Genomic DNA, 24,116 nt, shown 5'->3' on the forward strand with positions numbered 1-24,116 from the left:
TGAGAAGATTTTTGATTTATTAAATAAGCTAGAAAATTTTGATGATGAAAGAGATTCTTTACAGAGAAGATTAACATTTTGTTTTTCACAATATATGGATGAAGAATTCACTTTATTTCCTTGAGCTTTAGAATCTGTTGATACAATAAAGGAAAAGGAAAAGTGGAAAAGGGAGTTGGATGAGTTATTTAATAAAAGAATAGTAAACATCATGAGTGAGACTAGCCATTTGTTCTGGGCAAAGACAAATGAAGAGCTAGTAAAAATACAGTTATTTTATACTGCTATGAGAAAAGAATTTGATGATTTAGAAGAAAGTGCAAATTCTTTAATAATGATACAAAGAGAAGCTCTAAGTTTTGATTGGCCAGATGATGATGCTTTTAATAAATGGAGAAATTAGTTTCTAGAAAAAATGTCAGAAGATAATGAGGAGAAAAATGTAAAAGTAAAAGTCACCCTCGTAGTTAATAATGAGGACATGCAAAATCCCTAGGTTGAAATAAATTTGCAAGTAACTAAAGATGGTACATCACTTTCAAACCTCATGGCTATTTACTCTGAGGATGAAGAATAATTAAAGAATTAGATCTTATCTTCTTGTTTCAACAACTGAGAAGCATAACAAAAAGGGACCCACCAAGGATTGTTCGATGTATTACCTTTTCTGTTATTTGTTTTTGTCTTTTGTGATAGACATTTGTCAGTATCCTTTAGAAGACACTTGTCACTTTCTTTAGCCTGAAGCTTGTTGCATCTCACACTATTTAAGTGAGATTCCAAGGCTAAAGAATGGTCTGAATTCTATTTCTTCTAAGTATTGTGCTTAGTCTGGTTTTTGGTCCAAATTTTGAAAGCAAGTTTGTAATGTATTTTGTTGTCAAATTCTCTGAGAATACATGAATATAGAATGAGTTGTGTTTCTTTCTGAAGGCCATTCTGAGTCTACTGTAAAGGATATACCATTTTCAAAGGAAATGAATACAAATTATGAACTATCCCCATATCATATCTTTCTGAATTTTGTCTCCTTTTAAATATTAGCTACCTTGATATTGTATGAGTAAAAGCTTCTGTAATTGAATGCAACTAGTGGGTTGTATATCCATTTATCATTGTTGTTAATTCAATGGATTAAATAAAGGCTTTGATGAATGTGATGAGATTTCTTAAGTATTGAAAAGGATTTTGAATGATAAATTCTGATAAGAATTACTGATAGAATTTGTTGTAAGGCAACAAATTAGATCTACAAATTTGCTATAGACTCTGAACCCCAATGGATTAGGAACTGATCAAGTTATTTTAGCTGAAGGAGAAGTATATTATAAATGGTTATTCAAATGCATCATCAAATCAAATTTTACTTTTATTTCCTATAGATCTTCAAAGTTGGCCAGCACTTGTTTGCATGGAATGTTTTAGCTTTAGTTAGCCATTGTTGTTGAGAACATCTGCAGATCTATAGAAGAATTCTTGGCCATATCTGTTTATGGGATGTGTTTATCGAGTTAGTAAGAATTATGTATATGTTTGAGGATCTTGAAATGAGAATCAGAATGAAACAAAGAATAATCCTCATGCATTTGTTCTAGTTTTGAACCATCCTTGGGTACACCCACCCTGGTTTTGCAGAGCCAAAAGAGTAGAAAACCATCTGTGGTTTTGTTGAAGTTGGGTCCAAATACCTTGCATATGCAATTGTTAATAAGAATAGGCTAGTCTTTAGATTGTGTATGTACTATCATTCTGGTATTAAGCATTTTTGTCGCTTAGTAGTTTTAGTACTTTTTTAAAACACCAACAAAATGGTGACTCTACTGGGGAGTTGTCCAACACCTCTGTGAAAAGTACTACAGTTTCTTTGGTCCTGTTGTGTACGTGTGTGTCATGTGATCTATGTTTTTCTCATGGTTATAAGGGAATCTTTTAGTGTCAAACCTTGAGAATTTAAAGAAGATAGAGCCCAAGTACCATTGCTACACACTGACGTATCCAGCCTATCCAAGTGTCTTATCTAACAAGCAAGAGTTGCAGTCTTACGACATCAGTGATTGGTCTATCTGTGCCATATATTTTTTTCCTACTTTTGTATTTTTTTTCCTTTCGTTAGCTAAAAGTGTCATTATATATTTTCCCGAAATAGGGTGGTGACTTAGTCAAGGTTTTGAAGCTAGTGCTTATTGTAACAAAAGGTGAATATGGCTGACAAGAGAAAAAACACAAGAGCTTACATGAGAGCCAATCTCGATGTATCAATGTATATTGATTTACCCCAAGGTGGTAGGAAGAACAAAAATAAGAAAAAGACAGATCCAAATCCCACTTGGAAACCCAGAGGTAATGCATCCGTCAATTCCCATTATCAACTAGTAATAGGAAGAGAGTCTTGTTCGCTTAGCTCTAAATTCGAAACTACAAGACTCTTAGGAGGCATTTTCAGCACCCCATTACCAGATGAGAGAGTTTTTCAAGACAAGGATGTATCTACTATGGGAATTGCTTCATTAAGACCAGATCATGTAGCAGATATGAATTATAGGCTAGGATTTAGGAGTTCATCTGACAATCCTTTTAATCCCAGAGTAGCCCCATATGTAGAACCAAACCTTATAGATCTAGATGACCCTACTGATTCCGAAGGAACTTCTGTAGATCCTAAAGAAGTGCACTCTGAAATAGAATTTTTGAAGAAATAGATTGTTGAGGAAGAAGCTAAATGCATTCGTCTTGAAAAAGAGAAGGAGCAAGCCACCTTAGATGCCATAATAGAAAGAGATGCTCTACTAAGAAGGATGGATGCTTTGAAAGAGCAAAATAAAAAATTAGAAGAGAATACCACAACTCTCCATAAGGATTTTTTTGGAGATGTTGATAATCTGAGAGCTAAAGTTCAAGAACAGGAGAAATGCCTAAATCAAAGGCAAGAACCAATTATTGCTCAAGTTCAAGCCTATAAACCTGTTCAAGTTGATCCTTTAGAGCCCACTGCAAAAGCTCTAGATAAAGGGAAAGGCAAGGCTGTAGGAATCCAAATAAATGAGCCTCAAGATATACCAAGCAAACTTGTACAACCCTCTATGTCTAAATTAGATCTAGATCTTGAGAAGGCTCGAAAAGAGACGGAAGATCTTGCAAAAGAACTTGAGAAGTTGAGAATGAAGCTCAAGCTGTAGAAACTAGAAGGAAAATCCAATTCATAAATTCTAATTCTGCATTAGCTTCATGGCCCAATTTGTCTATCCCACCTACAAATCCTAAACCAGTTAGTGCTCCCACAATTTCAACTCAGGGAATACCCCAATCTGCTCCTACCTCATCTTCCACTATTGGCACCCAAGTCCCATTTGTCCCACCACAATAGTCGCAAGCTACTCCCCTGAGTCAAGCTAATATAGCTAGTACCTCAAATATTCTTGGTTTCCAGAAGAAACCTATATACCTAGAAAAGTATAGACAAATATCATTTGCTGGTATTCCTGGTGCCCCCATCCCATATCATTTGATTTAAGGGATAAAGTGGTTAAGTTTTTTGGAAATAATGTTGTTACTGGTGAAGAACATCTGAGGATTTTCATTGACATGGTGAATGATTATGAAGTTGAACATGAAGACATGGTAATGAAATTGTTTGCGCATTCACTAACAGAGGATGCAAGGGATTGGTTCAAGAGATTGCTTGATGACAGTATTACCTCATGGAGTGATTTGGAGAAGTTGTTCAAAGAGCAATATGGGGACAATACTAATGCAGGATTCATGTTGAATTAGTTCAACAATATCAAGAAGAATCCAAATGAATCCACATTTGATTTCAATGTGAGATTCCAAAAAGGTATGTACAAAATTTTTCAATTTATGAGGTTAAATGAAGACGTTTGTCTCACAACCTATTTCAATGCTTTTGATAGCAAAATGGCTTATCAATTGAGGGATAAAGATCCTAAAACTTTAAGAGATGCCTATAGAGTTGCAGTGAATATAGAGAATAATAGAAATGCATCTGAAAAACTAGGTAGGAGGGATGATCCTAAGCTTTTTAATCCTAAAAACAATAATAAAAGGGAGGGTGACAAAACTCCTATAGGAAAAAAGCCTGAAGAACCTACTATAGGCCAAGTTTTAGAGATGCTCAAGAAGATGAATCCCACTAGTTTCAATAAGCCAAATGTTGTTGAAAGACCCCCTGTGAATAACAACAATTTCAATAGGCGGCCTAGGATGTAGAATTACCCTTATACCACTCAGTGGAAAGATGGTAAACCAGTTCCCAACCAGACCCAAAATGTAAAGGATAAGGGTACTCCAGACCCCCTGCAAAGGAACACTATAAATATGAATGATGATGTACCATGGTGCATTATATGCCAATCACCTCATTCTACTGATTATTGTGTTGTTGCTCAGTCATTCGCCCAAGCTCAAGGAGTACAAGCTAAAGAAGAAACTGAAGAGAAAAACCATGACGATATAAGCTGCAATATGGTGAGTATGTGTGATGATTTGATAGATTCTGATTTAGAAGAGCCTTAAAATGATATTACTAGCCAGAGAATTTCTTACTAGCTACATCATCAGCAAGTGTTTTTAGATGATGAAGGGTATGATACAGATAAGGTATGCAGTACATTTTCTGATGTAGGTTTCACAAGTTTAAGAATGCCCTCCAAGGAGGAAATTGATAGAATTACAGCCAAAATGATTTCACAAGTCCATAGTAATTATAATTTGAGAAATAGAGCAATAAATAATGATGCAAGAAGGCCATCTAGTGTGTTCATCAAAGACATTACTCATAAGATGAATGATCAAGACAAGAAAGTCAATATAGATGTGCCTAAAATCAAGGAGAACAAGGGTAAGAAATGGGAACCAAAGAAGAAGGTTCAATTTCTGATCTGATGAACGGATCTAGACTATTTGCAGTAATGAATGCTTAATAAAATCAAATTAAATAAATCATAACTTAGCGAAAGTATTAATTCATTTACTATCAATGAAATCAAAACTTAAGATAAGAAACAGAATTGAGAGAGAAGATAAGAAGATGCAAACAGAGTTTGATTTCGGAGTTCGCCACAAATGTGACTACGTCTTTGGGTCAGCTCCAATAGAGTACAACCGATCCGATTAATCTCCAAAATAAATTACAAATACACCAAGATTATTCCCTTAAACACATCAACATAGCATGCCCTCAACGTGTAGAATAGTCTTCAAAAATCTCTTAAACATTCTCCTATTCTCACCACCTGAATCCTTCCAAGAGTCTCCTAAACCCCCTTTTTATACATGAAATTAGCCAAAATAGGGCTATAACAAAATTTACAAAAATAACCCCTTTAATTAATTCCCCTCTCGAAATAACCTATTAGCCATTTTTAATAGATTTGACTAATGTCAATTTTGGGACAAAAAAAATAACAAATAACCTTAATTTTCTAAGGTTGGCGGGTTTGTTCAAAGGATAAATATAAACAGGCGCAAAATAATTTCTAAGCGCACAAATAGCACAACGGCCAAACAAATTTTATAGTGAGCCGCTGGTCGGCAGTTCCAACCTCGCTGGCGGGCTTCCTTTATTCAAGATTGGCGCTACTGACTGTTTGAATATCAACTCTTGTTATATATTTCGAATGCATAGTTTGGGCTAGTGGTTAAATTAATAACTCTAAAGGAGATAAGTTGTGGGTTCGAATCCCACTCAAAAAATTTGCCACCTACTGTCATGTCAACTTGATGATGTCATGCTGACATCATCGCACTGAATTTTTTTAATCTAAATTTCAAATTGCAATATCTTTCACATACGGAGTCTTGTTTTGATGAAACAAACACCGTCGGAAAGCTCTTGACGAGCTCTTCATTTTGAAATCCATTATTGACCACTTTCAAGATGGTCCAATTTTGCCCCTTATCTAGCCCTCTAGTCTACCTGTTGACCAGAACTTTGACTGAGCGTAACTTCTTCATCTGAACTCCATTTTTTGTCCATTCAAGTTGCATTGGAATCAGGACACTGAGATCTTTATGATGGTGCAAATTTTGGAGAGAAATAAAACACTTCAATTTTCACTAAAAATATCCACCGGATCAATTTCGGATAAGTGAAGCAACAAAAATAGTTGTACAACCAAAGAAGTTAGAACCGGATGTTATCAAGCAAAATGTGGTGCATACTACTCAAAAGACTTTGATTCCAGGTACTACTGTAAAACCTACTGTGGTTGAACCTGTTGATATGATATCCATGTTATCTCAAATTACTGTAAAAGTGCCCTTGTCTGAACTTTTTAGAATTGAAGAGCATAAGAATAAGGCTTTGTCATGGTTGGGTGGAATAGCAAATAATAAGGTTATTGTAGATCAAGTTGTGTCCCAACAGACCCCATTAGTAATAGAGGACAGCGGTATCATATCCCAGATTCCTCAAATGTTTCTAGATGATTCCTTAGTGGTATTCATAGAAGATATTGATCCTTTTTTCCTTAGTCTAATCATAAAGGGGAAGACCTTAAAAAATTGCATGATAGACTTAGGAGCTTCCAACACTATAATGTCTTTCAAAGTAATGGAAGCTTTAGGATTGAAGGTGGATACCAAGCATGGAAGATGCAGAGGGATGGATGCTAGGGAAGTCCCAATCATAGGTACTATAAATGCCTTACCATTCAAACTGGCTGCATATCCTGAAGTAGAATTAACCATGTCTGTCCTTGTGGTAGATATACCCCCACACTATGGAATGTTACTCTCTAGAAAATGGAGTGCTTCCATGGGGGGGAGCCTACAATGTGATCTTACTTATGCCGCTTTTCATATAGGGGACAAATCTATCAGGGTAAATAGGGAACCAAGGGTTAACCACATCTTAGGTGAAGAAATTGACAAAGATACCACTTGTTTCCTAGATACTGGGATTAATGATTTCAGGGCTGAATTAATTATTCCGGAAGTTGAAAATTTACCTGTTATCATCGAAAATGAAGTTGAATGTTGCATGAATTCACCAAAATTATGGACAATGTTCATTGATGGGGCTAGTTCTAAAGAGGGTGCAGGGGTAGGTGTAGTCTTTGTGTCCCCTGAAAATAACACTTTTAGGTATTCATTCACCTTGAAGTTTGCCTGCACTAATAATATTGCAGAGTATGAAGCATTGCTGCTAGGACTCAAAGTTTCCATACATCATAAAATTAAGAGATTATGTGTCATAGGGGATTCTGAACTAATTATCTCTTAGATCAAAGGAACCTACTTATCCAAGAATAGGATATTGAAACAACATAGAAATGCAGTCTGGGATTAGATCGAATTCTTTGATGCATTTGGGATTTCATGGAGAGATAGGACCCAAAATAAGATGGCTGATCTGTTGGAAAATGTAGCCATCAAGCCAAAGGAAATATCATTTGTAGGAATCTCCTAGATTGAGGTGCAAAACAGACCTTCCATACCTAACAACATTGAAAATTGGCAGGTTTTTGAAGATGACAAAGATATTACAAATTTTTTGTTAAATGAAGACAAGTACCACGGTTAGGAGATAGATTGCAATGGACTGATTGAAACCATAAATGGGAAGGAAACCATTTTTGGTCAAGAAATAATGCAATTGAAAACAAATAAGATGCCAAAGGGGTTAGTAGTCTTGGAAAATATTTTTGATAGCCAAGACAGAGTAAAATCAGGAGTAAATGACCCCAAACCCTAGGAGTTAGAAGAAATAAACTTGGGTACTGATGAAATTCCTAAAAGGGTTTATATTGGCCAAAATCTGTCTGTTAAAATTAGGAAAACATTGATTGACCTACTTAGAAAATATAGACATGTTTTTGCTTGGTCATATGATGACCTTAAGGCTTACAAAGAGGATCTTTTCCAGCATGTCATACCATTGAAGGAAAATGTAAGACCTTTTAGGCAAAAACAGAGACCAATCAATCCTACCCTTGCCCCAAAAATGCAAGAAGAACTGACAAAACTGAGAGATGGTGGGATAATCAAACCAATCAGGCATTCCACCTGGGTTTCAAACTTGGTTCCTATCAGGAAGAAGAATGGAGATATTAGGCTTTATGTTGATTTTAGAAATTTAAACATTGCATCTCTGAAAGACAATTATGGCTTACCTAATATGGAAGCCATGTTACAGCAAGTGACTGGCTTTGAATTGATGTCAATGATGGATGGTTTCTCTAGATATAATCAAGTTCTAGTAAAAGAAAGTGGACAGTTCAAGACAGCCTCCACAACCCCTTGGGGAACATATGTGTATGTGAGGATGCCTTTTGGCTTGATTAATGCAAGAGCTACCTTCCAAAGAGCCATGGATGTAGCATTTCATGAGTATATTGATAAATTTATGGTTGTGTACCAAGAAAATCTTACAACATATTCTAATAAAGCTGAAGATCATTGCAAACATTTGGAAAAAAATCTTTATTAAAGCCCTAGAATATGGAGTATCTTTAAACCCAAAGAAATGCACTTTCGGGGTCACAGAAGGAAGATTATTAGGACACATAGTGTCTAAGGATGGGGTAAAAATAGATCCTGAAAGGGTACTAGCTATTGACAAAATCCCCAAACCAAAAAATGTGAAAGGAATTCAGTCCTTTTTTGGCCAAGTCAATTTCCCGAGGAGATTTTTTACCAATTTTTTTGAACTCAGTAGACCCATCTCAAAGATGCTCAAGAAGGGAGCCATTATAGATTGGAATGGTGAACCTTCACAAGCATTCCAGGATATAAAAACTACAATAAAGAATGCTCCAGTGTTGAGGACCCCAGATTATGCAAAGCCCATGCATATTTTCTCTTTTGCATCATTCCATACTGTAGTTGCAGTCTTATTACAGAAAAATCAAGAAGGATATGAGCAGCCTATTTCCTTTTTCAGCAAGTAACTACAACCTACTGAACTGAAGTATGAAATAAATGAAAAGCAAGCATATGCTTTGGTAAAGGCTGTAAAAGCTTTCAAAAGTTACCTGGTAGGTGCTACTGTTATCGCTTTTGTACCTAGCGCTGTAGTCAAGGATATATTCTCTCAACAGGAAGTGTCAGGCAGGAGGTGTAGATGGATCAATAGAATCCAGGAATTTAACATTGACATACAAATAACAAAGTTAGTAAGAGGTCAAGGTTTGGCCAAACTCATGGCCAAAACTAATCTAGAGGCTAATCAAATAAATCTGGTAAATGATGATCTCAGAGCTGACTTATGTGACATGGACCAATGCGACTGGTACACCAATGTCATATATTACTTGCAAAATATGGAAGCTCCTCCTTATCTACCTGACAATGAAAATAGGAATACTAAATTGCAAGCCATCAGGTATATAATTGTCCAAAATAACCTATGGTGGAGAAACTTTGAGGGAGTTCTATTGAAGTGTGTTGATAAAGAAAAGGCAAAAGAGGTTTTGAAAGAAATGCACGTTGGAGTATGTGGAGGACACTACATGGCCAAAACTACTACACATAAGATAACGAGGGCTGGATTCTGGTGGCCTTCTCTATTCAAGGATGCTCAAGTTATGGTTAGGAAATGTGATCCTTGTCAGATGTTTGCTGGAAAGATGAAATTCTCAGGAAATACTCCATTGAAGCCAGTAGAGATTCAAGCACCTTTTCAACAATGGGGTTTGGACTTCATAGGAGAGATTTTTCCCAAGTCTAGCACTGGCTATTCTTGGATTCTAGTTGCTACTGACTACTTTACAAAATGGGTAGAGGCTATCCCCACAAGAAATGTGACAAGTAAAGTGGTAAATAATTTCCTGTTGAATAATATTATTTTTGGATTTGGATGTCCACAGAGAATTGTCACAGATAATGCTATGTTCTTCAGATCTAAGGAGTTCATCAATTTTTGTGATAAATATGGCATGACAAGGTCATCATCTGCTCCATATCATCCACAAGGGAATGGACAAGCTAAGTGCACAAATAAGAGCCTGTTGAAGGTCATTAAGAGAACCTTGGATGATAATAAAAAGGCATGGGATTCCAAGTTACAGTTGGCAATATGGGCTGATAGAGTAACTGTAAAGAAAGCAATTGGTGTAGCTCCATTTGATTTAGTGTACGGGATTCAAGCTAGAATGCCTCAGAACAACTTGATGGGACTATACAATTACATCTAGTTATATCATGAAGATACTAAAGATGAAATGCAAGAAAGAATGGATGAATTGGTAGGACTAACCGAAACCAGAAGAGAAGCATCTTTAAGGAACCAAAAGTTGCAATTACAAGTCAAGACACTCTATGACAAAAGAACTGTAAGAAAAAAATTTGAAAATGGAGATTTAGTCCTGATGTGGAATGCCAGAATTGAGGATAAAGAAAAACATGGCAAATTTGATCCTATTTGGTTAGGCCCATATCTCATTGAGAATACTTGGGGTGAAGATTCTTATATACTCAAAGATATATTTGACAATATTCTTGAATTGCCAGTTCATGGACAGTTCTTGAAGAGGTATTTTTCTTGAAAAATACTTATTTTCTTCCATGAACAGTAGTTTTAGGGTTTCCTGTCATTTTGGTTTTTCTGTAAATCCTTGTAAATATTCTTGTGCAGTTTGGTTCCTTGTTTTTGTGTGTTGCTTTGTGCTCTCTGAAGAAGTTGTCATCTTACCAAATATGTGGTCTGCTCTCCCAGAGTTTCTAAATTCTTGCATAGACTCAAGTAGTCTATCATCCCTAAACAGAGCCACTGTTGGTGTGATTTTTCATAGTATAGAAAATTTCTAATATTTGGGTGAAAAGTTACTTATGTCTTTGTTTTGTGACGCCCTCATTTTCAAATTTTTGAACAAAGGTATTTTCTTCAATTTTTGGTGGGGCTTTTTATCCTAATGTTTTATTTATGTCAAAATGCCCTTGCTAAACCTTTCATGTACCTCTAATTGCAATTTTTCGTTTGAAAGGATGCCAAGATAAAGTGTTGTTTAGTCACCTTTGATTTATTAGAGATCAAGGGTCAGCATATCCCTGCATTATAGAGCTGTAGGTCTTTAAGAAATGCGAGGAAGCACAATTGCGACACATAGCCCATGATGTTTTACGAGATCTAGTACGCTGCAAAAGCTCTTTTATATAAGCTTTGTCAGTACTTTTTCACACATTTTGTTTTTCCATGATATCATTGGTGGATTCATTAGCACAGCTATGAAGATTACTTACCAAGCAGTATCACCGTCGATCTTATCCTGATCAATGATTGATGCATCCCCGCATAATAAAGATGCAAGTTTTTAAGTAATATGGGGTAGCGTAGTGGTGATGCATGGCAAAGTGGGATCAGGTATTTGTCTTTCAATATGCTACACTGCAAATGACTGATGACGTGTAATGCTAGGTATGCACATAAGGGTTTTTGGTTGCTTAATGAAGGTGAGAGTCTTATCACCGTCGATCTTGTCTTGATCGACGGTTGGCACATCCCCACATAACAAAGATATAGGTTTTTAAGTAATGCAGGGAAGCGCATTTGTGACGCGTGTCCGTGATGACGTCAAACACTTGCTTGCTCAGAAGAAGATATGGTATCCGCTGGCGTGAAGTGCTGTCAGACAGTATGAGCTAATACGGTAGTTTCCTATTGGTCACTACAGCTTGCTGGTTATGAATACAAAATGGATTATTCTGATCGTCGATCTTGTCCTGATCGACGGTTGGTGCATCCTCGTATTATGAAGATGTAGGTTTTTAAGTAATGCGGGGAAACGCAATGGTGACACGTAGCATTTTTCTAAAAAGGACTGTAAAGCTTTTTATTTTAAATCAAGACCATATGATCTGATAAAATCTATGGATGGGATTCAAATTTGAGTACGAGTTGCGGACAATGGTTACTGAGAGTAAATGTGATCCAGACCTGGTACGTGCAGTTTTAATTCATAAAAAGAACCCACGATTTCACCATTAATGAATCACCAAAGAACAAGAAGAAAAAGGCATTCAAGATTTCAGAGCTGAGGCACGGAATTTCTCGGTTAATACTCCAATAAAATTGCAGAAGACATCATACAGTGCAGAAGTGTGATTTCTGGCGGGTAAGTGCTCTCTGACTTTCTGAGTAAAATTTGAAGCATTCTGCTATTGTGAATTTTCTAAAGTTTCATTAAAAATGCCGCCCTGAAAAGAGTTTACTGGACAAAAAGATTATCTAAAATGTTCAGTGCATGATGATTTTCTCGAACAATTCCCCTTATCAGTGCATGAAATAACAAAGGGAAGGGGACTCATTCCAAAAAACCCTATATTGGTTGTGGCAGAAGGATTTTATGACAAAGCTAATTGGATAAGGGATGCTCAAGTTTCCATGGGAGGTTTGGAGTTTGTTAAGAAATGGTTTTCAGAGCGAAAACTGGACACTCCTATGAGCAATGTATGGGAATTTGACATTGGAAAATTAGTAGTCCCCAGTGTCTTCTTTGATAGTGATTTATTGATGGACCTGGCAAAAAGGTATGATCCTATCATAGGGTGGGTAAAAAATCATTCAGGGGTCAACCTTTTTAGGGTTTGCCCTGAGCTGTTCAGTGAGGTTTTCAACCTAAACCCTAACCATGCTGTGCATGAAATCATTGATCTGGATCATCTGCAAGCTAGATATGATGCACAACAAGTGTACTTTAGAACAGGGCCACTACATGAGCATGCTACTAGGGTTGGTAATCTGCCTGTGATCATAGCCAGTACTCCAGAGCCATTGTTAAGAAGACATTTCAATCTGAAAGCTCAAGCACTATATTTTTCTCTATGCAAGATCTTGGGGATAGATGAGCGTGATCAAATTCCAGGTTCTGTGGTCCTTATAATTGCTCAAACCCTTCAATTTGGAATGAGTACTATCCTGGATTTTGCCACTTTCCTAGCAAAAGAAATTCACAATGGTCTGGTTGGAATAGCAAAGGGGAAAGTAAACAAACCATTCTGTTGGTATTCATTGATGATGCATGTATGTTTATACAAAGGATATACTTTCTTCTCAAAGGGTATGGAGTTAGAAACCACAAAGGATGGAGAAAGGAATCCAGTGTAGTTATGGATTGTGGATATGACTTCAGAGGCCACTGATGCTAGTTATGTAAGATTTGACAGGTATTTTGCATCAAAGCTTAGACTTCTTTTAAGAGGAGATAGCCCTAGAATCCCACAAGCATTATTAGAATTGGTCAGACCCAAGGACCATGCTAAAGGGTTACTTGTAAGTCACAACTAGGGGGATATAATTCCCTACAATGTTTCAACAGTAATAAGAGTTTATGGTTTCTTAGGAAAATCTCATGTGTTACCTTTTCATGTACCTTTGGAGATAGGGATAGTTGAGCTCTTGTGGCAGATAGGTACTATAGATGAGAGGGAATTGGTCAAGAAAGGGACTTTCTTTCCAATGGTTACTGCAGTGCATGATTTTGTTTTTGTTAAAAAGGGATGGAAGTATTTAAATTTTTTTTTGAATAAATATAACATGGCAGAATCTCATGCTAGATTCATTGACCCTGAAGGATTCTATGATCTATGAAGAGAAAGGGTGAGAGCTTCCCATATGGTACATCGGGTTTACTATCCAGAAGATATAATCAAAAATATTTTCACATTGCAGGAGCAAGAATTAAGGAAAGAGAAATGGATAGTTTTCAGTAAAAACCTGGAATTCATTAATGCTTTTGACCCCCAGTACGACCCATTGAACGATAAGAAATACTAGGGAGATAAAATATAGGCATTAATGAATAATTTTGCTATAATAATTCAGACTATGAATTAAAAGAAAGATATATTTATTAAGACACACCCAGACAAGGCAGCAGAAATACAAAGAAGAATGAGTGGTAGAAATGTGGTAACTCCTAGCCAATATACATTACAGAAAAGGGCAGGTTATGTCATGGTTCAAAGTGTGCAACAGGTACCCCCTCATAAGGAGCCAAGGTCAAGAAGTTTTTCTGCAGCCAACTCTCCAAAAAGACGAAAATTAGAGCAGGGGCCTTCTTCTTGTCAAAAAGAACAATACTCCCCAAGCCAGTCTCCAATCTAGATAGATGATGAAGCATCTCTAAAGGAACAACTTAGACAAATGGGAGGAGAAGGGGATGTGATTGTCACATCTACAGACCTGGATATTGGAGAGCCACAAGAACCTCCTACACCTTCGTTGGACCTGACCATTGCTGATTACCAAGGTAAGGAAATTGACCCAATTGTTGCCCAGGCTTCTGAAAGATTTATTAATGAAGAAAATTTTGTAAGATCTAGGGCTTTTGCTCAGTTCTTATGGAGATTAAATATAAAGAATTTTAAGAAAACCTATGAGAAGATCAAGGCTGAGCAACCAAATAAATTTGATCCGGTTATCAAGGAAGAGGTAAAATCAAAGTTTTTGAGTGATTTTGCCCAGTTCACTCTTGAAGCTGGAAGGCAAATAATTAGACAATCAGGAGTCCTCCTTCTGCTAGAATGGGATATAGCAAATGCTATTGTTTTTGATTCAGTAAGAAAGAAGAAAGATTTTTAACTAACAACCGTTGAAGAAGTACTATAGGCTCATAGAGGGGTCAAATTTAGTGATGACCACCAAGCCCTTATTTTGTGGTCCATAGATAAGAGAGAAAGTACTAGGATGCATGAGTTTCCCACTGCAGAACATACTGGTACATTGATAGTATACGGGGCTGGTGAGGTAAGTAGTAAACAAGTAATGGGAATGGCTTTAGAAATGCTAATATTGGGTGGTGTTGTATCTGGACAAGAAGAAGATAAGTTTTCCCAACTCAATGCTAGGTTTGAAGAAGTTCTGAAAGCATATGAGGAAAGGGGTATACAGATACAATCACTAAAAAACAAAATGTCTCAAATGGAGAGGATACTTGGGAAAAGAAAAATGGGAGAATCCAGTGCACCTACAATTGCATACCCTTCACAGCCATTGGTTGGATCTAGATCAACCCCTATTATTGAAATACTCGACACCCCTGAAAGGCCCCAATTCTATACTACAGAGGATTTTGAAGAGGAAAAAAACAAAATTGCATGAGTTGCAGATGGAATTGAGAAATCAATATGAAGAGAAATTAAAGCAGGGGGTGATATATTTGAGGGATAAAATACAATGGTCAGCTTTTTCTAATCTGTTGACATGAATTGCAACCCTCATGGATGAGTTGAACATAGATAAGGATAAACTAACTCTTCTTGCACAGAAATGGAGGAAGAGAAATAATGATGTTACAATCATATGTATATCTGTAGTCCAAATGTCTTATCATCAAGTTGAGAAGATTTTTGATTTATTAAATAAGCTAGAAAATTTTGATGATGAAAGAGATTCTTTATAGAGAAGATTAACATTTTGTTTTTCCCAATATATGGCTAAAGAATTCACTTTATTTCCTTGTGCTTTAGAATTTGTTGATACAATAAAGGAAAAGGAAAAGTGGAAAAGGGAGTTGAATGAGTTATTTAATAAAAGAATAGTAAACATCATGAGTGAGACTGGCCATTGGTTCTGGGCAAAGACAAATGAAGAGCTAGTAAAACTATAGTTAATTTATACTGCTATGAGAAAAGAATTTGATGATTTAGAAGAAAGTGCAAATTCTTTAATAATGATACAAAGAGAAGCTCCAAGTTTTGATTGACCAGATGATGATGCTTTTAATAAATGCAGAAATCAGTTTCTAGAATAAATGTCAGAAGATGATGAGGAGGAAAATGTAAAAGTAAAAGTCACCCTCGTAGTTAATAATGAGGACATGCAAAATCCCCAGGTTGAAATAAATTTATAGGTAACTGAAGATGGTACATAACTTTCAAACCTCATGGCTATTTACTCTGAGGATGAAGAATAATTGAAGAATCAGATCTTATCTTCTTGTTTCAACAACTGAGAAGCATAACAGAAAGGGACCCACCAAGGATTGTTTGATGTATTAGCTTTTCTGTTATTTGTTTTTGTCTTTTGTGACAGACATTTGTCAGTATCCTTTAGAAGACACTTGTCACTTTCTTTAGCCTGAAGCTTGTTGCATCTCACACTATTTAACTGAGATTCCAAGGCTAAAGAATGGTCCAAATTCTATTTCTTCTAAGTATTGTGCTTAGTCCAGTTTTTGGTCCAAATTTTGAAAGCAAGTTTTTAATGTATTTTGCTGTCAAATTCTCTAAGAATACATGAATATAGAATGAGTTGTGTTTCTTTCTGAAGGCCATTCTGAGTATACTATAAAGGATATACCATTTTCGAAGGAAATGAATACAAATTATGAACTGTCCCCATATCATTTCTTTCTGAATTTTGTCTCCTTTTAAATACTTAGCTACCTTTGATATTGTATGAGTAAAAGCTTGTGCAATTGAATGCAACTAAGTGGGTTGTATATCCATTTATCATTGTTGTTAATTCAATGGATTAAATAAAGGCTTTGATGAATGTGATGGGATTTCTTAAATATTGAAAAGGATTTTGAATGATAAATTCTGATAAGAATTGCTGATAGAATTTGTTGTAAGGCAACAAATTAGATCTAAAAATTTGCTATAGACTCTGAACCGTAATGGATTAGGCACTGATCAAGTTATTTCAGCTGAAGGAGAAGTATATTATAAATGGTTATTCAAATGCATCATCAAATCAAATTTTACTTTTATTTCCTGTAGATCTTCAAAGTTGGCCAGGACTTGTCTGCATGGAATGTTTTAGCTTCAGTTAGCCATTATTGTTGAGAACATCTGCAAATCTATAGAAGAATTCTTGGCCATATCTATTTATGGGATGTGTTTATCGAGTTAGTAAGAATTATGTATATGTTTGAGGATCTTGAAATGATAATCAGAATGAAACAAAGAATAATCCTCATGCATTTGTTCCAGTTTTGAACCATCCCTGGGTACACCCACCCTGGTTTTGCAGAGCCAAAAGAGTAGAAAACCATATGTGGTTTTGTTGAAGTTGGGTCCAAATACCTTGCATATGCAATTGTTAATAAGAATAGGCTAGTCTTTAGATTGTGTATGTACTGTCATTCTGGTATTAAGCATTTTTGTCGCTTAGTAGTTTTAGTACTTTTTTAAAACCCCAACAACTTCAATCTAGAAAAGCCACCTTGTCAGAGGATTTACAAGAATGACTATTGAGTCAACTCTGTTAAGAGATTTCTTCACTACTACAATTGTTAGAGAGTAGAAATGATTGGCCCAATTATTAAAGAAACTAATTTGTAGATTTAGATCACCATTCTATCTTATCCTCTAGATCCTCCCTGATGAGAATAATCTTTGTAGCTGCTTGGATGATCTACCCTTAATCAAATATCCTTCTTTATTTTCATCTTGTCTTCTTCCACTTCTTCCCATTTCAATCCACAACTTGACCTTTCAGATACATGAAATGCAATGTCAAGTCAGCTTGTATACCTTTACAAATACACAATTAACATCAGCTAAGTTGGCTTTCATAAATAAAATAATAAACAAAATTATTCTGTTGTAGTTCGGTTGACACTAAAACCTGGTCACTAGGTTAACATTGAGTTACTTGGTAACCAACCTAGCTCTGTTTATACTAAATCCCTTTGGTAACTAACCTAAATTAGTTTACATAGAAATCCTTTAATGAACAATCTAGCTTGGTTTTCACTTGATCACTAAACTTGGCTTCTTCTAAACTTCTACTCGGTTGATAATGGAATCTTCTAAGCTTAATTATGATGCAAAGTATGCAGCAAAAGCACCAACTCTTCTTCCAACTCCGATCAGCACCTTAACTTGCTTCCAACCTCCAAACAGAAACTATTCCTTCTTCCAAGGTTAATGACTGACCCAATGGCTTCTAACATTGGTAGACTCTACCTCAAAGTGGACTCCACTTCACAAGCCCAACCCTCAAACCTAGGGTTCACAAACAACTTGGGACAATCACACCTATTACGGATTCCCTAACACCAAATAGGCTTAAAATAGAAAATATTTCTTAGATTGGGTTAGAACTCCATTCCTATGATAGAAATGGTTCTTACTAACTCAAAAAACAAGAAAAACCCCCATTTTGAAGTTTCTCAACACCCAACACTAAAAATTACAAATTGTTACCAGCACTTTTATTAGAACAATTCCTAGTTTCAATGGTCAAACTCCCAAAAATACAAAGAACCATACAATATTTTCACATCACCAAACACCCTTCAACAACTCCTATGAGATTCCAAAAGATCAATTACCAACTCTACTCCAGCATCAAGTTATGCCCGCTTTGTGTCACAGTCCTGAATGGCCAGTTTAGGCTGGGTTACAAGGAAAGCATAAATAAATGGGTTCAAAGACTTGGTTCAACCCCTTGGATCTCTTCTACACCTTTCATTTGTCCTTCTACACCCTTCACTTGGGTCAAATCAATCAACTTGGGAGCGTGATCCTTCGTTTTCCTTCAAAACTAGACTAGACATAAGACTATGTTCAGCCTAGGGCTTGCTGGTAAAAATAGGTGCCCAACACCTACAGCCCTGAAACTCTTCCATCTTTAAGTAACCTCTCCTAACTTTCATTCCAAAAATCGGCATTGAAATCCCACGGTGGGTTTTCAAGTTAGGAGGCCATCTTGTTGAAACCCTCAATGTGCAGCAATTTCAGACCTACCTCTACTAAAACAGGTATAACTTTTAACCCAGAATAGATAAAAACTTCAAACCAATTGCATTAGAATGCTGACTCAGTCCTCTTTCTAAAAATATAAGATTTGTACCACTAAAAATCCGTACAGGATGTACGGAATTGAAAAAAACAGAAAAATTGCAGAATTTCTGAGTTTTATTCACCAAATGCTGTCCACCCGTCCGTACCATGGCCTTCCCCATGTGTGGAGACCTTAAATAAGTGCCTTCCAACAGTTATAACTTCCATTTGGATGGTTGGAAGACCATACAACTTCCTTTTTTTATGTTTGACAACAAATTTGCAAAAATTGCTCTTTAGCAACTTTTTGCATATTGCAACATTTTGCACCTTTGCATTTTTTTTTTTACACACCTTCAATTCAAACGTGTCCTAATGACTCAAATCCACCTAAAATATCCTAAAAATAGTAAAATACTCAAGAATTCATAAATAATGACTCCTTGGTTACAAATGGTCACTTGGCTTATAACCACACCAATGTGCCATTGTACCTTACAATTGAGTCTTCATTACAAATATGGACCAAACTTCATTCCTAACAACTCTAACGTACTAAACACCTTGAATTCATGCCTAAGAGCCTTAGGTGCCCTATACCATACTCCCTAGGCCAAAAGAAACTCAAGTCTCTTGAGTTGCTAACGTGGACACGTTGTATCCCATCTTCTTTATAGTTGATTCAGGCAGCCAACTTGCATCTTCAACTGGTCTACCTATCCATTTGATGAGGTAGTCCCCTTTAAACCAACCCATTACATTCCTTTAACCCTTTTGCATTCTTGACAACATTTTATGCACTTTATGCATTTTTACATTACAACTTTCATACAAACCCAACCTAGACCAACATTATGACTCAAATGAATTTAGATGGATGTCAATAGATCCATTCACCAATTAAATAAACATTTTTACATTATTTATCATATTAAGACCTCCTTTGACAACTTATTACAAATGGCTTCTCTAGCTTTTATATCTTTGTCTTCTTGAAATTTAATGTGCTCCTGCACCATACTCCCAAACTTGAAAAGTTTCCAAGTCCCTTGGAAACATGGAATCAATAACCTGCAAGAAAAAAAATTAGATCAAAATCTTCATCTTTTCCTTTGCCTCTTCATCATCATCACTGGATCGATGCCTCCTCCACTTTCTTATCTCTTTCACTAATGACTCCCATCAATGGAGTTATGCTGGTTGCCTCTATGGTGCTTCTCATTCCTCAGTCCACTCCTCCATGTTGCATCACAACCTCTTGTCCCTCACCTGGGAGTCCCATCATTCCTCTCTCCCTAGTCTATTGGCAACACACAAAGGACCATCCTCTCTGGCCCTGGATCATCTCCTATGATCCTTTGGTAGACCTCTCATGTCCACCCATTGCAGCTGAGCGAACTGGCACCATTCTGCAACCACAAACCTCAAAACAAGAATCCAAAACAACCCAACATTGCCTGGTGTAGATCATCTTCTATCTACACGCTCAGAATCTTCTGAGCTCTGATACCAATCTGATGCAGAGTATGCAGCAAAAGCACCAACTCTTCTTCCAACTCCGATCAGCACCTTAACTTGCTTCCAACCTCCAAACAGCAACTAGTCCTTCTTCCAAGGTTAATGACTGACCCAATGGCTTCTAACATTGGTAGACTCTACCTCAAAGTGGACTCCACTTCACAAACCCAACCTAGACCAACATTATGACTCAAATGAATTTAGATGGATGTCAATAGATCCATTCACCAATTAAATAAACATTTTTACATTATTTATCATATTAAGACCTCCTTCGACAACTTATTACAAATGACTTCTCTAGCTTTTATATCTTTGTCTTCTTGAAATTTAATGTGCTCCTACACCAAATTACTACTAGCAATTTTTGTTAGAATGTAAAACTTGTGTAACATCAATGATAATATACAATTGAATAATTGTTTTCAATACAAAGATATTCTTTTGGGCATAAGACAATATCAAAAGATCACATATGATAGGGAAGACCATGGTATAGGGAGCATAAACAAGAAGAAAAGAACCTAGAGGCAGAGAAGTACTTTATTATTAGCCCCCCTACCAATAGGAGAGAAGGAAAAGTGTGGATGACTAGAGGGTACATGGTTGACGACATAGGCTACTTTGTTGTCTATTAGGTTGAAGTGAGGGGACTTCTTATGGAAAGTCACTTGGAAACCTAAATGGTCTATTTCATAGAGACCATTAGGAGAAGGACCCTTAAGATTGATTAGGGAACCATAATCAGTTGTTCCTTGGATGAGAAACTTACTATAGTTTAGGTGGATCCTCAGTTCTACATGACCTCATGTGTGGTCTACTTGTTAATTAGAGGAGAAACCAATTATCTAGGTTTGGTCAAGATCGGAAGTTTGCAACAACCTAACACATGACCATACATAATATATCTACAATTGGTGTAAAAGAAGCTTTGGGACAAGTGCTTAGAGTATAGGATAGTTAATTATGCTTTCATCTTCGTCATGATTTATTTTGATGAAGGAGATTATGCAAAGAGGCTATTAGTATAAGCTACAGCCAACATAACATAGGTGGGTGGGTTCTTCATCTAGTTCAACACCTTTACATACATCTGGGTAGTTGGAACTCTTCTATGCCCCAAGAAGATACCTCATTGTCTGCGGTGAACCCACAATAGTGGGTTACACTTTTTTGCCTAAACTAATGCTAAACTCTGAATTTTTAAGAAAATGTTCATGCAAATTCCCATTTAACTGTTAGGGATTTGAAGATGAAGTAAACTAGAGTCTTTTAGTATTTTGTGTCTAGATTCTAAATCTATTTTTCTAATTTTTTTAAAAATTGATTTTATTGAATTATTTTTTCTCCTACGAAAATTGGTATGATATCAAAAACCTGATTTTTAAAGAGTGATACTGTTTTTGACACGCATAACTTTTTTTCTACAATAGATATCAATGTGATTCTTTCAAATTTAGTTTTTTAACATCCATACCTAAACCGTAGAGTTGGTCTTATATCTTTATCATTAGTATTTCATATTTTATTGTAGTTTAAAGTTGGCATAACACTAATTTAGACATACGTGGCTTTTGACACATGTAACTTATTATATATTTACCCAATTTTTAAAAAGTAAAATTTGATTGAAAGGAAACTCAAATACAGAGACCATAATTATTTTTCAAAAAAATTATTTTTATATTTACTATTTTTCCATGAGCGTTGAATATCTTAGTTTATTTTTTACAATAAACCTATATTTAATTCATGTTAAAAAATATATACCTAAAAAATTTGAAAAGCACCAAATTCATAGTCATTAGAAAGCTAGTTTAGAGTACTTCAATCATGTACAATTTCAGGTCTTTAGTGCTCCATTTGAACCTAGTAATTCAGCTCCGAAGAAAGGAAATCATTGAAAAAACTTCAAACTATTCATGGGGGCTTCTAACTAGCTAGTTTCGATAGAAACTTAGTTTCTATCGAAACTATTCTACAAACTTTCGATAGAAAAAAAATTTCTTAGTTTCTATCGAAACTATTGGTGATTTAACCACGCAGTTAGCAAACCGCTTACATAGTTCCGATCGAAACTATCCACCTAGTTTTGATCGAAACTAGGAAAGTGGGATAACCCTCTATCAAATAGACTCATTATTTTGGATATGGCTAGGCCATTGGCCTCAAAATTGAGAGAGTATGACATGGGTGTGGAAAATCACCACAATGCCTTATGAGGTAAACTAGAAATAGTACATTACCACCATACCACACTCATGCATGAACACCATAACTTGACACAATTAAATGAATTTTTGTGAATCCTTTTAAAAGAAGTTACCCAACACACCAAAGATTGATGGGAATAATTTTATTTAATTTTTTAATGATTATTATTTTTTATTAATTTTCAATTGGCAATTAAGCTGATTTCTAAAACCACTCATCTACAAACACCATAATTTAATCAAAATTTAACTTTTTGAAATATTTTTTATTTTTTTGAACTTCAAAAGAATTGTGTGCAAATTGATGTCCGTGTAAATAAATATGATTTATTTTTTTTAAATTAAAGTTTTAATGAATCTCACTATTTTATGTTTAAGTGACACTTTTGATTAAAAAATATTGCAAAAATAGAAAATGAACTCATAACAAAATAAAATTTACATTTTTGAAATTAGAATAGTAAGATCTATAATGATATTTTTTTTTGTCAAAAAAATCAATGAGAAAGACCATATAAAAATTATGACAATGCCTAAAATTGTCAAATAGTTGCTTGAGTAAAAAATTTATACATAAAGGCACATGCTTGGTCCCACCAAGCTTGTACCATGCCTTTCCCCAAGAAAAAACCCTATGCCAAATGGAAACTCCCACCCATGGCTTTAGAATTGGGCACCTAATTCTAATTTAGCCATTATAAGAATTAGACACCAAATTTTTAAATAATTGGATACCCGATTCTAAAAATTGGGTACCCAATTATTTAAAAATTAGATTCCTAATTCAGGAATTGGGTACCCAATTCTTATGTACTTCTTGGACCCCAAAAGTTGACCCAAAAAGCATTTAACAGTCATTGCAATGATTTATTGACACTTTCAAGCTATGACAACAAATTTATGTCATATTATTTTGCTTTCTTGTCATCTTCTACAATTTGCAATCTCTGATTGATTCGAATTCAAATTTTGTGGAAACATAGGATCAAAATAATGAAGAAAAAAGAAAATAAAAGTTTTGAAAAATGAGGAGATTCCAACAAGCAAAGAGAAGGAAGCACAACATCAATGAGAGATAAGACAAAGAATTATATAGTTGACTATGTTGGGTCTTCAATTTCAAATATTGTTTTGAAAGAGAGATATTGAGGATACCATAATGGATGAAGAGGCCAAAGAAGAGAACCCAATACTAGGAGATTAGGTCAACATTCTAATGAAACATTCAATATGGGCATGTCTCCTAAACCTAAACTTTTATCAATACCAATAAATAATGCTTTATAGACCATATAACCTAAACTTTCATCACCCAAATGTTCTTCCTTTTTGCAATCATCATTATTTTCTTTTTAATTCCAATAATCCTCCTATGGATGCCCTATTTTACTATAGTACCAACATCTTCCCTTACTCTTTTCCTTTTCTTTTTGACCTAGATCCTCATGGAGCTCTTGAATTATCCCCTTTTTCTATGATTCAATGTCTATGGGTTAGTGCTATTGGAAGTGGAAGTAGTTTTCCTATTTTTGAAATATCTTGTCATTTGATGCCAAAATTTGAGGCATTTAGAGATTAAATGGGTTCAACAAGATCATAGTATACATTACATGATGACATAAGTCCCTAGGCATCTTAGGACCCCTAGGAACATATTAGAATCATTTATATAGGTCGAAGGGGGTCATAGGTTGG

Source organism: Cupressus sempervirens, chromosome 2 (genome assembly GCF_028749045.1).
Source record: "Cupressus sempervirens isolate cs-2001-9-10 chromosome 2, ASM2874904v1, whole genome shotgun sequence".
Lineage (NCBI taxonomy): Eukaryota > Viridiplantae > Streptophyta > Pinopsida > Cupressales > Cupressaceae > Cupressus > Cupressus sempervirens.